Source organism: Pleurodeles waltl, chromosome 6, assembly GCF_031143425.1.
Source record: "Pleurodeles waltl isolate 20211129_DDA chromosome 6, aPleWal1.hap1.20221129, whole genome shotgun sequence".
In the NCBI taxonomy this organism is placed as follows: Eukaryota; Metazoa; Chordata; class Amphibia; order Caudata; family Salamandridae; genus Pleurodeles; species Pleurodeles waltl.
This window is the reverse complement of record NC_090445.1, coordinates 197,722,103-197,736,045: the sequence shown is the minus strand read 5'-3', so window position 1 is coordinate 197,736,045 and position 13,943 is coordinate 197,722,103. Positions and strand designations below refer to the sequence as shown.

At 47.1% G+C, this 13,943-nt stretch overlaps 1 protein-coding gene across 1 annotated transcript in view; it reads left to right on the top strand.

The window, feature by feature from the left end:
• Window positions 1–13,943, top strand: part of SLC35B1 (solute carrier family 35 member B1) — a 179,389-nt gene that overhangs the window by 87,577 nt on the left and 77,869 nt on the right. The gene's annotated exons all lie outside the window — the stretch shown is intronic.

Sequence of the window (13,943 nt, the reverse complement as noted above, 5' to 3'; positions counted from 1 at the left end):
ACTGCAAGAGCACCGCTGAACAGGGCCCCGCCGTGAAGACAGGTACCGCTGAACAGGGCCCCGCCGTGAAGACAGGTACCGCTGAACAGGGCCCCGCCGTGAAGACAGGTACCGCTGAACAGGGCCCCGCCGTGAAGACAGGTACCGCTGAAAAGGGCCCCGCCGTGAAGACAGGTACCGCTGAACAGGGCCCCGCCGTGAAGACAGGTACCGCTGAACAGGGCCCCGCCGTGCAGAAGAGCACCGCTGAACAGGGCCCCGCCGTGAAGACAGGTACCGCTGAACAGGGCCCCGCCGTGAAGACAGGTACCGCTGAACAGGGCCCCGCCGTGCAGAAGAGCACCGCTGAACAGGGCCCCGCCGTGAAGACAGGTACCGCTGAACAGGGCCCCGCCGTGCAGAAGAGCACCGCTGAACAGGGCCCCGCCGTGTAGACAGGTACCGCTGAACAGGGCCCCGCCGTCTCAAGCACCGCTCCGCTGGGCCCTTCCTGTCAAGCACCGCTCCGCTGGGCCCTTCCTCTCAAGCACCGCTCCGCTGGACATCGCCATGTCATGCACCGCTGCGCTGGGTTCTGCCGTCTCAGGCACTGTTTATGGTTCACTGTGCCCACCATGCCTCCTCCTTGACCAGTGGACTCTGTAATCCACCTGAGAGACTGTGGCTTTGCACTCCCCAGGATGGCACAGTGGGCAATCCACCCACTGTAGAGACTTGAGAGACTGTGGCTTTGCACTCCCCAGGATGGTCCAGTGGGCAATCCACCCACTGTAGAGACATTGAGAGACTGTGGCTTTGCACTCCCCAGGATGGTACAGTGGGCAACCCACCCACTGTAGAGACATTGAGAGACTGTGGCTTTGCACTCCCCAGGATGGTACAGTGGGCAACCCACCCACTGTAGAGACATTGAGAGACTGTGGCTTTGCACTCCCCAGGATGGTCCAGTGGGCAACCCACCCACTGCAGAGACTTGAGAGACTGTGGCTTTGCACTCCCCAGGATGGTACAGTGGGCATGGTGGCTCCTCGTGGATCTGGCGTCGTGGACTCATGTGGCTGTGGTGGCCCCCCCTTCCCTTCCCCCTGAGGTGCCTGTAGTTTTGACATCAGATGCCCCTGCAGTGTTCTCTCCAAAGGACTCAGGTCTCGTGTGTGGGCTTTGCCCTTGTTTCGCAGAACCTTGGCCCACGGACATGTTAGATTCGTAGGATGTGCAGGACTTGTTACTTCAGTGATACACTGATGTGTATATCTTTTTGGTTTTTGTAAATATTTTTCACGGTTGCTCAATTATTTCCAGGTGCTTTTTTTGTACATGAAAATTTATTCCAAATTTGGTTGTGTCATTGTATTTTTAAAGGGTCTTTGTGTGGTGTCACTGTGACTTCCTGCTCTGCATTGGTGTGTACATATTGGGGGGGTGGGGGGTCGCATATGTGTATGCCCGTAACCTTTCTTCCTCCCCCGTCCCGTGTGTCGTAGGTGCAGTACTCACCGTTGACGTCTGCGCCGGAGTTCGTACTCGTGGTAGATGAGCAGGTAGACGAGAGCAGGTATGATGTTCAATTCGGGTTCCATGCTGTCCGGATTCCGCGTGGAGTGTCTCGAGGTGAGCGTTTTCCATTGGAAATGTCTGTTTCCGCCGTGTTTTTATCGGCGGGGCTCCCGCCCCGGAAAAGGTGGCGGATTGGTGGGTCGTGATAGGGTGGGCGGTACATTGTCTGCCGCCTGGCTGTTGGCGGTGACCGCCGCGCTGTTTGTTTGTTCCGCCGTGGCGGTCGGAGTGTTAATGCGGCGGGCTGTGTTGGCGGTTCCCGCCAGGGTCAGAATTGCATTTTTTTGACCGCCGGCCTGTTGGCGGGTTGGCCGCCGCTTTATCACCGACCGCCAGGGTCAGAATGACCCCCATAGTGTAGTAAGGAGGTTACGTTTGCCTGAATCATAGTTATAATTGTAATAAGAAGATATTATTAAAATATATACAATTATTATATAAACTTTATCAGAAATAAACTTTTGGCATTAGACTGTAATGCTCAAAACAGCTCCTAGAGAGCACCCTAACAAAAATATAATTTGTAAGAAACATGGTCGTTTAACCATACAGTCAGTCCTTAGAGAACATAACCACATGAAAAATGAATGGTAGAAAATAATGCAGTGTAATCATGTATTTAGCCCCTAGAGAGCTTAGTGCATTACACACTTTGAAGGCCTATAAAACATAACTTCTCACAGCTATAAAACAAAAGTTCCAGCCATGAGACATCTCAAAAAGACAAAGAATGGTGGTAGGGGTTATTATTTTGGAGTCCCCACTAACATAGTGTGGGGACCCAGGGATGATGTAGACAGAAAGAGCACATTGTGGTCCATGTTTTGAAGGTGACCCCATTGTCCTAGGACCAACACAGGCTCAGTTATGAGCAAAAATGTTTTGTGAAAGTAATGCCCTGCAATGCGTTATGGGGCGCGTTTCCCGAGTGCAGTGAATATTGTAGTATCTACTCTCCCGTTATGCCGGGAGAGCCGCTTTGGCTTTGAGGATTTCTGTTTTACGTAAATCATTGACCAATTTCAAGTGTTTTAAGGGTAGAGCCTCAAGAAATTACTCTGATTAGATAACTATGAACAATGTGACCAGCGCTCCAACACCACCGATCGAGTTCACGCTATTGTGCCGGTTCATGCTGTAAGCACCATGGCTGCCACGCAGCACGAAGGGGAGAGACAAAAGAAAAACAAAAGTTCGCCTATGCTGGAGTATATCCGCAATCGTATAATAATCCATGTAACGGGCAGTTTGCAAGGCATGACAAAAACAACCTCAAGGCAGGACAAATGTGAAGCATTGACCAATGACATCAAGTGATTTCTTGAAAGGCAAGCCCAGGAACGAATGAAAGTGATGGGCATGGTTACAACAGGTCAAGGTACTTGAGTGCTCAACCTAAAAGGCATGGTTTCTGGGTAAAAATCTAGCTTTCTACTAAATTTGGTGTAATTCTGTTGAGCCATCTGGCTGTAGTAATGTCTAAAATTCACTATGGAAATTGCATGGGCAATTTTTGTTTTGGCACTGCCGCTTTTTTTCTTGGCACTATTCCCCTGCCACCCCCTCCCCCCCCCCCCCCACATTGACAAACCATACTGAAAATTTCCAAGAATTAGGTGAGGTAGATGGACTTTTTTATTTTAATGCTTGCGTTATTAGCAAACCAAAAAATACATTTATTATGGTAACTTCACTACACAGTGACAAATGTGTTAAAACTAACAAACAAAACCACTGAATTTCACCAATATAGCCTTAGAACCCGCCGTAGCGGGCTCTACCGGCTATTACAGGCCCGCTCCCCGCGTTCGGCTCGGGCATTTAACAAGGGAGAGGGACTTTAATAGCCGGTAGAGCCCGCTACGGCGGGTTCTAAGGCTATTAGAACATTCTGCCACTCAGGGCAGAATGTTCCATTAAAAAAAAAAATGTTCACGGAGCCCGAGGGGATTAAAATCCCCTCGGGCTCCGTGAGGCTTTGTTCACAGCTGTTGCTGTGAACAAAGCAAACATTGGAATGTTGACGCTGCGGGCTTTTACCGGCCAGTAAAAGCCTGCAGCACTCCATTGTTTTCAATGGAGCTAGCAACATTCCAATGTTCTAATTATAGTTATCTCAAGTACCTATGACTCGCGCTACCACCAGGCACAGTGTTTCTCATCAATTATGTCTTTTCAGATGTTGCAGTAATGTTATCAGTGATGTAATACAATGCCATACCTGTAATATTTGTGGCAATTAGCAGTGCATAGCGAGGGTGAGAGTTATAGTTACTTTAGGGCTTGAGTTTTAGTTATTTGAGATAACCATAACCCGTCAATTTCAGTGGTTTTGGCCATGCCTGCCGTTGATTTGGCATTAGGGCCTGTGGCCAGACAATGGACCTAAACTCCCTACAAGCGCCGACCCCAGGTGCCCAACCACCTGCAGGCCCTTTGCCCAGCTCCCCACCCCATGCAACCAAGTCCACGCAGGTACAGAGCCTTTAGACATGTACAACGTGTGCTTGGGCACAAGGCCTGGCCACTGGCCAGACCCTGCACTCAGTTGCCCACAGACATGCACAGCTGACTATATGATGTAACAATATAAAGGGTGTCATTGTAAATAAAGCAGACCTAATGACTATGTCAAAGAGTCAGAACTCCAAAACACAAAAAGCGTTCCTATTGGTATTATCAAAGGGTCAGCACACCAACATATATATATAAAGCAGATCTATTAACTTTGACAAAAACTCACCAAAACTATATTCAAATGTATATTTTATACATATACAATTTGCAATGTTTATTAAAAGTGATTGCCATAAAATATTTTCAATAAATAATTTGTAAAAAAAAAAAGCCTTTACATTTTTTTTACATGTCTGAGTTTTTTTAGGATTTTTCAGGTCACAAAATGCAATCATATTTCCAACCACAAGGGGTCCCTGCTCTCCAGTGGAAGAGCATACAGCTCCAATTCAGAGTGCATCTGAAAATATGGTAAGCTCTCCTGTTGTCATTGAATTAATGACCCTGGAGACTTGCTGTGTTTTCCTGTGGGACGGGGTTCCCAGAGGCTCATAAATACCCAGTGGGTGGGAGGGTGGGGGTCGCACAACCCCTCCCCAGAAAATTAGAGTTGTATATTGAATATCTGAAAAAGAGTTGTATTTTAAATACCTTAAAAGAAAGTTGGTTTAGTGTTCTCCTTGTTCATTCCTAACCCAATAATGTGGAGATCTAAAATCATAAGACAAAAAACATTTTGGAGACACCAAACGCATACTCTTCAAAAGTAATTTAAGTTAATTTTGAAGATGGTTTGCTAATGTCTTTCATTGACTATTGAGCCAGTATTGACCGCTAACATGTGCATCACAAATTTCATAACTTCTGCATTCTGAAGACTAAGGTTCTTGTTTCCTACTACCATTGGTTCCAACAGTAAATGTTCTTAGATTACTTTAGGAATATTTAAGTAACTAAATTCTACAATGCAATGCTATATTTAAAAAATATGCCGTAGCCCACACTCACAAATGGTATCTGTCTGAATTTTGTAACAAATACCTAAAACAGGGTGACTAAAAATATGAAAAAGGACTGCCAATATGAGCAAAACAGGTCTACAATTATTACAAATTGATACTGCATTTATGGTATTTGTGTATTGTGTAATGTATTTAGTCAGCTAGCATCTCAGACACAAATATGACCTTACTCTGAGTTTTTTCTTGGATACATTGCAGCTTGAAAGGAAACGCTCCTTGGCTGAGTTTTAGAAATGTTTTCCTACTGCACATTAAAATGTATGTGCCTCCTTCCCCCTGTTTTCTACTTCCTTAACATCTACATTTTTGATAGGCGTTTGCTCTGAAACATTGGGCACTTGACAGTTCAGATATTTGTTGTAGCCTATCAAACCTAATGTGTTATTTTTGTAACATGACTATTGAGCATTGGGTTTAATTGCTGGATCTTATGTGGTCATGTGACATGGTTGAGTGGCAATGTATTATGAACTCAGTGGAGTGTATGATTTTACAGTGGGAGAGATGTGGCCAGAGAGATGTAATATTTGCTTACAAAATTCTTAGTGTAATGTTCCTCCCATCACCTTTTGTTTGTTTGATGTAATGCCCTAAATGGCGATGGATATACCAAGAGGTGGGACCCCTGCTCTCTGGGCCACCGGACCCAAGTGATACTTCACTGATGAGGCTTAACAGTGCTGAAACGATACTGGAGTTGCGTGTGTTCTCTTCTGGAGGGGGGTGGGGTCTCACCTTGCAGTTCTGGATCAGGGCTCCTCTCATAAGGACTAGAGTCAGTACTTATTTGCATAAGGCAGGTTTCTCTCTCTGTGGGTGCAAAATGATAGATTGGTTTCTACCCAGAGTGATTGCCAGTCATTAAGACTATTTGCAAGCATTCCTCCATTCACCATTTATGTGTTTGATGTATCACCAACCTAAGTCGCCAAGAGTGTGCCCAGACGTAGGTCCATTGCTCGCTGTACCATAGAATCAAAGCTAGAACTCACTGATGAGGTCTAACAAGACTAAAACTGATCTGGTGCTGGTTGTGTTCCCTTTTGGATGGAGCCTTACCTGGCAGTCTGAATGGCCTTTTCCCATGGGTAGCAGGGTCAGAACTGATGTGTATAAGGCAAGTATCTTTCTAGAGTGACACAGTGGGCAACAATGATGGGCTGAAAGCTCACAAGAAAGATTGCGAGTGGTTTTGATTATTTGCCGGCATTCCTCACATCACCTTTTGTGTGGACGGAAAACTGGCCTCTAAGATCTTACATCCTTGAGAAGAATTTTCTGGGCAGGATTGTCCTCTTGTTTTAAGGGATAAGGATTGTTTGTTTGGGTTATAGTAAGAAAAGAATGAGATGGCAATTTATGTTTATTATTGCAGGAGGGGTATAGTGGTAGTAGTGACTTAAGACTGTGAGCACTAGGACCACGTGGCCTAGGACTGACTCAATGAATGGATTCTGCAACTATTTGTGGTCAGAAAATATGCTTACTGTCAAAAAGGAAGAAGGCGCCATATGACCATTGAGCCAGTCCAGCGACCCAAGCTCAGGCACGAAGCTGGTCCTTCCAGAAGGCACGGATTCGGGTGCACAATGAGCGCTGCCTAAACAGCACATACTTTCAATGGCAGGAGAAAGAGGTGTGAAGTACACAGCCGCCGCTTTTTAAAAACCTGTGCTGCCATTCGACACCACCAAAAAACAGAACATTGGCATCAGTTGGCCCTCCTGGATCGAGACGTTTGATGATTACATAGATGCCCTGGAAGAAGTAAATGATAAATCTTCACATATTTAAAGAATCTTGCTGGTGATGGAGTAAAAGAAGTGATAAAGAAAATCTCACAAACTGAGACAATGTTGTATCCTCAGATCAAAGAAGCATTAGGAGTGAAGCTCAATCCAGTGCCGAATGTCGACTATTAAAGGTACATTTTCAATCAAGTGACACCACAAGTTAGTGAGACGATGGGTGAGTTTGTGGAGAAACTTGATGTGCTCATCAAACATTTCGTGAATTTAATGAAGAAGAAGCCATGCGCCTCACAGTCATTGGTGGTTGTTTGTCGGATACATTTAGAAGACACATGTTGCGAGAGACACTCTGGCGGTCATTCTGACCCTGGCGGTCAAAGACCGCCAGGGCGGAGGACCGCGGGAGCACCGCCGACAGGCCGGCGGTGCTCCAATGGGGATTCCGACCGCGGCGGTAAAGCCGCGGTCGGACCGGCACCACTGGCGGGCTCCCGCCAGTGTACCGCCGCCCCATTGAATCCTCCAAGGCGGCGCAGCTTGCTGCGCCGCCGAGGGGATTCCGACCCCCCCTACCGCCATCCAGATCCCGGCGGTCCGACCGCCGGGATCCGGATGGCGGTAGGGGGGGTCGCGGGGCCCCTGGGGGCCCCTGCAGTGCCCATGCCACTGGCATGGGCATTGCAGGGGCCCCCGTAAGAGGGCCCCTACATGTATTTCACTGTCTGCTGCGCAGACAGTGAAATACGCGACGGGTGCAACTGCACCCGTCGCACAGCTTCCACTCCGCCGGCTCGATTCCGAGCCGGCTTCATCGTGGAAGCCTCTTTCCCGCTGGGCTGGCGGGCGGTCTGAAGGCGACCGCCCGCCAGCCCAGCGGGAAAGTCAGAATTACCGCCGCGGTCTTTCGACCGCGGAACGGTAACCTGACGGCGGGACTTTGGCGGGCGGCCTCCGCCGCCCGCCAAGGTCAGAATGAGGGCCTCTGTCTAGAAAAAGTACTGATAGCTGCCAGAGCCTAGGAAAAGCAGATCGGCAAGCCACCGACATGGAAGCGGGAACAATAATAGGTGAATTGGCATTGGTTATGATAAGTAAACACAAGCACCCACCAGACTCCTGTCAGTCAACATCTTAACAGAAAGAAAGACTGTGGTCCTGATTTAGAAATTAGTGGACGGGTTACTCCGTCATAGCAGTGACTGATGCCCCGTTCGCGAATTAGATTTCGGCAGGCGGACATCCATCACCGTTGTGATGGAGTAATCCGTCTGCATAGTTCTAAATCAGGCCCTGTGTTTCCATTGTGGATTATCATTTTCCCATTAAAATAAATGTCCAGCCATCAAACAAATGTGTAAAGGGTGTGGAGAGGATAACCACTTCATAACAGTTTGCAAAGCAAAAGAGAAACCAATTGCTTCATGGCGAGATGAGAAAATGGATGCCAGAAGGTTCCAGAAGTATTCTCACCACACCCACAAAGACAAAATCAATAAATCAGCATTTTATAAAGTGCGCTACTCACCCGTAGGGTCTCAAATCGCTGTGGGGGTAGGTCCTCAAGATTCAGTCGAAGAGCCAGGTCTTAAGGTCCTTCCTGATTTGAGGTAGCAATGGCCACTGTCTGAGGTCGAGAGTCAGAGTGTTCCAGCATTTTGCTGCAAGGTAGGTGAAGGATTTCCCTCCAGCTGAGGACTTCCTTATGAAGGGTACAGTGGCGAATGACTGCTGGGAGGAATGGACAGGTCTGGCAGGGGAGTAAAAGGTGATGCGATGCTTGACGCAGCTGGGTCCTAAGTTGTGGAGGGCCCTGTAAGTGTGTACCAGTAACTTGAAGTTGATCCTTTTCTCGATGGGGAGCCAGTGGAGATCTCTAAGGTGTCCTGTGATGTGTTCTCAGCGAGGAATGTTCAGCATGAGTCTGGCAGAAGCGTTCCAGGATTGTTGTAGCTTGCTCAGGTTCTTCTTGGTGGTTCCGGCATAGAGGGCATTGCTGTAGTCAAGTCTGCTTGTGATCAGTGTGTGTGTCATGGTCTTGGGGCAGTCGCTCCGGATCCATCTGAAGATCTTCCGGAGGAGTGGAAGGGTGTGGAAACAGGTAGAGGTGACAGAGTTTGCCTGTCTTGTCATGGTGAGCGCTGAGTCGAGGACGACGCCAAGGTTGTGTACATGGTTTGTAGGAGTCTGTGGGCTGCCAAGTGTTGAAGGCCACCAGGAGTCGTCCCAGGCTGAGGAAGAGGGTCGCAGGATGAGGATCTTGATTTTGTCAGAGTTTAGCTTGAGGCAGCTATCCTTCATCCAGTCAGCGACTGCTTCGATTCCGTCTTGGAAATTCTTCTTGGCCGTTGTGGGGGTTTTCGGTCAGGGAGATGATTAGCTGAGTGTCATCGGCGTAGGAGACGATATTCAATCTGTAGTTTCTGATGATGGGGTGAGCGGGGCCATGTAGATGATGAACAGTGTGGGACTCAACGAGGAACCTTGGGGTACTCCACAGCTTATCATTGTAGGTTCTGACAGGTGTGGGGGGGAGTCTGCGTTCTGCCTGTTAGGAAGGAGTGTATCCACCAGAGGACCTTGCCGCATATGCCTGCTGCATGGAGTCTAAAACATAGGGTGCGGTGGGACACTGTGTCGAAGACAGCCGATAAGTCCAGTAGGATGAGGTATGCTGTTTGACCGCAGTCAAAAGAGTGCTTGTCATCTGTGGCTGCGAGGAGGGCAGTCTCGGTGCTGTGATTAGGTTTGAATCTTGATTGGGAAATGTCTAGTATGTTGTTGACCTCGATGTGTTGGCTGAGCTGAGTGTTGATTGCTTTCTCGGCGACCTTGGCTGGGAAAGGCACCAGCAAGATGGGGTGGTAATTCTTGAGATCCTTGGGGTCAGCTGTTTCTTCAAGAGCAGGCAGATCTCGGTGTGCTTCCAGTCCTCGGGAAAAGTTACTGGCTCTAGGGAGCAGTTGATGCTCTTGCGGAGCTCGAGTGCGATCAAGGCAGTGGCTTTGTTGAAGATGTAGTGGGGGCAAGGATCGGTTGGAGCTCCGGAGTGGATGCTACTCACGATGGAGCGAGTATTGTCCGTCATGCGGGGGGTCCAGGCCACCAGGAGCTGGGGGGGTTCAGTGGATCCAGGTTGGGGCATGGTGGGTGGGTTTCGGGGAGTCTTGGGGTCCGAAGCTGTCGTAGATAACCTTGATTTTCTAATGGAAGAAGCTGGCTGGTCTGTCGCAGAGGTCCTGGGATGGAGGGGTGTTAGTGGCCTCTGCTTGTGGTTTGGCGAATTCCTTGATGACGGCGAAAAGTTATTTTGTGTTGTGAGTAGTGGCGTCGATATGGTCCTACAGGGCAACCTCAACTGCGATAGGAGGAAACTAAACAAAGTCGATCATCAACAGATTCATCTTGCAGCAGTTCCTCAACTTCACCATTGAGTGACAATGAAAAGTGTGAATTTGCAATGATCATATATAAAAAAGAGCAACGTGCTCATGGAGGCCTTGTTGCTTGCAAAGAAGACAAAGGAACACCGAAAACAGTGAGTTAATGAAACAAAAGCACTCATATGGACATTGCCCCAAGATCAAACTAAAGGTCAACCTTTGTCCAATAACCTTTGTAATTGAAGGCTGTGCATTGATCAACATCATGCCAGTCGGACTGTTTAAAATTTGTCACCTGTACCGCTACTCAAAGCTTGAAATACGAAGGTGTACACATGGGCTGCTTCCAACCTCTTGTGGAGTCAAGGATCATTCTCAGCGACCTTGTGGCATAAAGTCGTCTGTGCAAGCCCCAGCCCATGTTCTTCAAGGGACTCTATCTAGTGCACGCCTACTTAGTTTTGCAACTGCTGCTGACATGTGACTGATATGTATCAATTACAACCTAAATACGCAATCTGATATTAGTTACTGTCACTGTTTCATGATCTAGGAAGGCTCATAAGGAAGAAGGTGCAACTTCACATTAATATAGACATCTGGCCTGTTGCACAGTGACACTGCAGAATAGCATTTCATCTACTAGAAGCCTTGCTGAAAGACAACATTATTGAGCACTGTATTGGTCCCGTATCCTCGGTGTTGCCCATTGTGGTATTGCTGAAAAAGGAGAGTGGAGGTGTAGTGCGCCTTTGCGTGGAAATGCGCCAAGCTAACAAAGCAATTGAGAGAGAAAGACACCCTGGTCTGCACATCGCAAATATGATCATGTAGCTGAATGGAGTCAAAGTCTTCTCCCATCTTGAATTGAATAAGAGATACCATCCACATGAACTGGAAGAAAACTGCAGGCATACTACCACTTTTTGACTCATGTTGGTTTGCTCAGATACAAAAGATTGTGCTTTGGAGTTCCATCTGCTGCAGAAATATTTCAAGATGTTACACGTAGAATTATTCAGCCTGTTACACATGCCTTCAATTACAGTGATTATATACTGATATTTGGCTCAACATGGAAGGACCATGATAAGGCTCTCATACAAGTGTGTCAGTTATTTAAAGATGCAGGTCTCACATTAAATGCCAAAAAGTGTGAATTTCACTAAACAAAACTCAAGTTCTTTGGGCACGTATGTTTGATGGAGGGATGACTCCTGATCCTGACAAAGTACATGCACTATCAGCCACCAGTCCTCCACAAGATGTCACCATGGTACTGTCCTTCTTGATCATGGCCAGCTATTGTTCAAGGTACAGTTGTGACTTTGACACAGTAAGTTCTCCATTGCGAAACCTTACAAAACAAAATGTCCAGTTCTGATGGTCCGCTGAATGTGACCACAGCTTCATAGGTATAAAACATGCGATTGAAAATGTGACTGAAACGGCTTACTTTGATCCTAAACTGCACACTGAGATCACTGTTGATGCAAGCCCCATAGGGCTAGGAGCAATCTTTGCTCAGCATAATGAACATCCAAATGTTCAGTGACACACTGTGGGATACGCCAATCAAAGCTTGTTTGAAACAGAACGTGCCTATTCCCAGCTAGAAAAAGAAAGCTGTAGTATGAGCCCGTGAACATTTTTATGTGTTTCTGTAAGGAAAATATTTCACAATCATCACAGGCCACCAGGCACTGCTCACCATTTTCAGAAATCTGAAGGCCTAGATGCCCCCTCCCATTGAAAAGTGGGGGTTGCGTCTACTAGAGTACAACTATACACTTGTGCACAAGCCAGACAAGAATCAAAACCATACAGATTTTTTTCTCACAAGTACCCCTACAGCGGCATGGTTCAATGTCAAAAACTGCTGAGGAATACATCAACTTCACTGCAAAGTCAAGCACACCTGCAGCTCTGTCCATCAAACAGATTATTGCTGCTACAAATACAAGTAAGGACATGCTTGCTCTCAAAAACATTATTTCAGCACAATCATGGAGACAGTGCTCCACCTCTAAGCGACAATGTTGAATTTAAAAAATACCAAAATGTCCAAGATGAACTGTCACTAACGAAGGACTTGTGCTAAGAGAATCCCGGATTGTCATACCGACGAGTCGGATACAGCAAGTCATTGGACTTGCTCATGAATGACATTGTGGCTTTGTAGCCACCAAGATGGCATTGAGAGATCAGGTATGGTCCCCTCGCGCAGATGAGAAGATTGAGAGGGAATTAAAGGAGTGTCATTTATGAAGTTGCCTGTCTCCTAAGATGACCCAGCAACATTAACCATGACTGATCGTCCTGCGCATGGGAAAGAATAGCCGTAGACTTCTTTAACCCCCTGGAAAACAAACATCATCTTATGGTGGTCATCGACAAGCATTCTCACTTTTCTCTGCAGGATGACATGTCATCATCAACTCACGACAAAGTCATTGAGCGGCTAGACGACATATTTGCAGTGTGGAGCATACCAGACCCTCTCAAGTCTGACATTGGTCCACCATTCAACAATAAGAAGTTTAAGGAGTTTCTAACTAGACTCAAAATCAGACATCAGAAAAGCACACCCTTGTGCCTCAAGCCAATGGTGTCGTGGAATGGTTTATGGGGACCCTGAAATGAGTGATCCAACATGCATTGATGGATGAAATTGAGCTGAATCAGGCGTTACGTCAAGCCCTCCGTGTCTATCGGCCGACTCCTCACTCTAAAACTGATGAGAGCCCTGCCACTCTGATGTTCGGGAGAGCTATAAGAACCAAATTACCATAGTGGACCCCTGAGAAAACCTGACGAGGTTTTTGCTACTGACACTGCTCTGAAACATCAGATGAAGACATATGCTGATCAACGTAGTTGAAATCAGGAGATTGTGTTCGTCTAGAGCAGTGGTCTCCAAACTTTTTAATGCCACACCCCCCCCCAGTTGAAAAATAATAATCATTGGGCCCCCCTTAAACATTGCAGTTAAGTACTGTTACATTTTTAAAAATGCAATAACAAGCTTCTGCTTAAATCAAAGGCATGTTATCTGCATAATGCTTTTTTTTGCCAGTGTCTGGCGCCCCCCCTTGGATCACTTGAGCCCCCCTAGGAGGGCCCGCCCCCCAGTTTGATGACCTCTGGACTAGAGTGACTGAGATCTCATCAAACAAAAACAAAAGTGATAGACAGATCCTGCATTTGATGTTGAACCATTGAAAGTTGTAAAGTGCAATGGACACATGATAACGGCACACCATCCCAGCAAATCCATCACAAGGGACTTGTCACATTTCAGGCATCTGTCTAGCTGATCATCCATCCCTGCAAACCCAGAGGAGGCTGTTCCACCTGAAAACCCTAATTTAGACATTAGACTCTGTACTCTCGAGGTCCACCCCGGGTACAGCTCAACTCTCTCATATCACGCTGTCTGGCCAAACTGTGCGAGCACCTAGACAGCTGAAAAGGAAATGTAATGCTGTTATTTGTTCATATTTTTTGTTAATGTCTTTTTATTTAAGAAGGGGAGAGATGTAGGCCCTCATTACAACCACGGTGGTCGGTGATAAAGCGGCGTTAATACTGCCAACAGGCCGGCGGTAAACAAAATGGAATTATGACCACAGCGGAAACCCCTCAGACAGACAGCCACTTTAACACACCGACCGCCAGGGTGGGAACGGCCGCTGGGCTGTAGACTTCGGTCTCCA